We start from the raw sequence: 3,360 nt of genomic DNA, 5'->3' as shown, positions 1-3,360 counted from the left end.
GATTACCTAATTTCCTTTCTGCATGAATGCAGCCAAGCCAATCAGGCAATAGTCTACACAGGCAACACATTTCTGCAAAAATAGGCTCATGAATAAATGCATTTGCGTACCTGAGCCCGACCCTTTTGTGATGTGAAATGACACATTAATGACATGTCGCATTACACAGTCATATTTGTCTAATTTGGCGTGAACAAAACACTTATGAAGACTTCTTAAACCCTGTCTGAGGAAACAAGGTCAGAGGAATGATTTAACAGCTAGTAAGGTTTAGAGACACAGCTCTAGTCGAACTTGTAGCTATCATCATTATCCTCATCTCAATTACTATCACTCTTATTGTATGTGAAAGTTCTGTCCCTTACTTTAAAACAAAACTTTAAAGATGCCATTAAACAATGCAAATAAACTTACCGACAAAAGGGGCAGGACTTGGACCTAGGAAGAGAGTCTGACCCCCTTGTACTGCAGTAAAGGGAGAAATAAAGAGAACATTCAGGCTAATGTCAGCCAGCAGATAATTTGTTAGTCATTATCAGTGACTGTCTGTGATATAAGCCACCTTCTCTTCTTTAATGACAAATTGGGTTGGCTTGACAGCAATTATGTTGGCAAAAACCCAGACAGATATGGAAACAGACCACTGACATTATCTTACCATACAACTGGTTAACAGTTTTGCGGAAGTCCCGCAATTCTTCCAAAGCCTCCATCTTGATCTTCAGCATCTATATTTTCAGTTGTATGTTCAGAGGGGCTTGATACAGACACTAAAATTCAAACAAAGGGCATTCGTCACAACGTTATAAGATATGCTATAGAACAATTGTTCGAAGATGTCATTAAACAATGCAAACACACTGACCAACAGATGAGGCAGGACTTGGTTGTCCTAGGGATGGAGTCTGACCCCCTTGTCCTAAAGGGAGAAACAAAGAGAACATTCAGGCTAATGTCAGCCAAAAGATGATTGGTTACAGCAGGGATTCCCTACCACTAGGCCGTGGACCAGCCTGCCATTTTTATAGTTTATAGCCTGGCTGATGCACAGATCTGTGATACACACAAACAGGTCGGATAACCATTCTTTCCTCCGCAATATTCAAAACACAAACAATCAAGCTGGATTTAGGGCCTACCTAATAACACGTGTAAAACATGGGTGAGCCGTTGGTCTGTATGGGTCGATCTGTGATCACTGACCTGTAGTCAGTAATGTCCAAACGCAACAGCACTAGTTGTGTGCTGAACATGTCTGTTCCATGAACAGCCCTGCATGCTTAATAACTGTGTCGTAGGTTTAGTATGAATGGGTCTGACACGGGATAAACTCACTTAAAATATACTGGGTAAAACCCTGGTTCTTGGTGTGAAAGGGGTATAAGTATTTGCATGGGGTCGAGGCTCCTACCACCCTCTCTGTTCAATTCAGTGTTGCCGCATTTCTGAACTGAAATATGAACTGAAGCTTACTTACAAAGGTTCTACCTACTATCTAGCACTTCGCAGTGTCAATATTACAGACTCGTCACATAAACAATATCAAAGAGCCAAAAGAGTCTGGTGCTTTGGTCGGGTCAGATATTTAACCATCCCCAAAGTAATTTTATTTTGGTTTATACTAGAACCAAAAATGATGATGAATCAAGCAATACTTACCATCTATGGGAGGTATATCATCATCTACAGCAACCACAGTTGGTTCCTGTACCTCTTGCTTAGGGATTTTGAAATATACCACTTCGGTTATGGCATCATCCTCTGCTGATGAAGCTATCTTCTTGCATTGTTTGTAAGTCCTTTTATGTGACATTCTATTGATGAACAAAGAACACATTTTCAGTGTAAACCAAAGTACTGTTGAAAAATGTGTCATACTTCAAAAGAAATCCATTATAAATGTGTTGGACATACAAACATGGTTATCAGAATCACTAAGGGTCTAGAGAGCTCTCATCTAAAAAGGTACTAAAAATGTACTTATGTAATTGCAGGTATTAATTCTAGCTATGGTGTTTACAAGTGCAACACTGCATAATACTTCTAAAGGCCAATTACATTAATACATCAGGTATTACTTTAGGAATGCATTCATAATTACTGATATATTATCACATAGGAGCTATTACAGTAAGTCTACATTGCATATACTTTTTGTAGTATTAGGTTATTACTTATGTGGAAATGGGTATATCACTTCTTAAGTAACTACAATGTTGGTAACACATTCTAATGAGCTGGCTAGAGCTATGGCATACAACTAGCTAGCAAGCTAAAGCAGCCAGCTTGTCTAGCTACCAGTAACTACCAGCAAATGGTTTGGCTAAGCTAACCTTAGCTAGCACCACACTGACAGTAGACTAGCCTAGCTAGTAACATTAACCTTAGTTAGCTTATTAAATGAGGTTGCTAGCTAGCTAGGCTACTGTATAGGCTAGTGACTTTACATTTGCTTATGAAGGACATCTGAATTAGATCCAGACTATTTGAGTGGGCTTCTATTCGGTTACACATGACCAAGCTATAGCCAGTCTACACATGGCAAATGGCTAAACATGGCCAAGCTATAGCCAGGCTCCTAGCTAATGCTATGATAATGTAATTAGCTTGCTACCTACTGTAGTTAGCTAGCCATCAAGAAGTTATCTGAAAGTTGGATAACCAATGTAAGCTGGCTAGCCTAACAACCACTGTCAGCAAACTGGCTTATCCTGTTATGGCAACGATTAACAGGCCTTTTGCGTCTGTTATATTGTTAGCTAGATAATAACCCATGTGAAGATAAAATAATTCGCAAAATACAACTAGCTAGTTACTGTTTGTGTAAACACTTAGTACTAAGCTAACATTAGCTAGATAGCTTGCTATGTTGCTAACGACAGGCTGGGACTGAGAACGAGATGGTCACACAAAAGGCGCCTAATTTGCACTGAGGTGTCACATGAAATCCACCAATTATCAAGACATATTCAAAATTGTAACTACATTAATATCTTACTACTTATTTACCTTGGTTGTCCTCGGTCAAGGTTGACTGTCACTGCGCTTTTGTCCTCGATATCATTCAATAACGTGTGAACAAGTGCATTTTTATTTGTATTTTGCTGAGTAACTTTACAACTTCCTGCACATGGGTATTTCACGACCATTTCTACAATTTCCAGCTGGATACAATAGTAAACTCTTAAAGTGCGTGCCCAAATCCAACTGTTTTTACCTGACCCAAGGATTTTGATTTGAACATGGCTCATGTGCTTAGAAAAAACAAAAAAGGTTATCAAATACCTCCAGAAGAAAGGCCTGCTCAAGAAATCTGTGGCCACAAGCAGAAAATGATCTGGCATGTGTGCAAAAATTGAT

The 3,360-nt window shown here is 39.1% G+C and overlaps 1 long non-coding RNA gene across 1 annotated transcript; it reads right to left on the bottom strand.

Moving 5' to 3' along the window:
* Window positions 1-664: 664 nt before the first annotated feature.
* LOC121538956 lies at window positions 665-3,113 on the bottom strand. Its single transcript, XR_005995289.1, has 4 exons — window positions 3,010-3,113; window positions 1,660-1,814; window positions 866-919; window positions 665-770 (listed from the first exon to the last, which is right to left on the bottom strand). It is a non-coding gene; the product is annotated as an uncharacterized LOC121538956 (long non-coding RNA).
* Between the last annotated feature and the right edge of the window lie 247 nt (window positions 3,114-3,360).

Source organism: Coregonus clupeaformis, chromosome 34 (genome assembly GCF_020615455.1).
Source record: "Coregonus clupeaformis isolate EN_2021a chromosome 34, ASM2061545v1, whole genome shotgun sequence".
NCBI lineage: Eukaryota > Metazoa > Chordata > Actinopteri > Salmoniformes > Salmonidae > Coregonus > Coregonus clupeaformis.
This window is presented reverse-complemented; position numbering and strand designations above follow the sequence as displayed.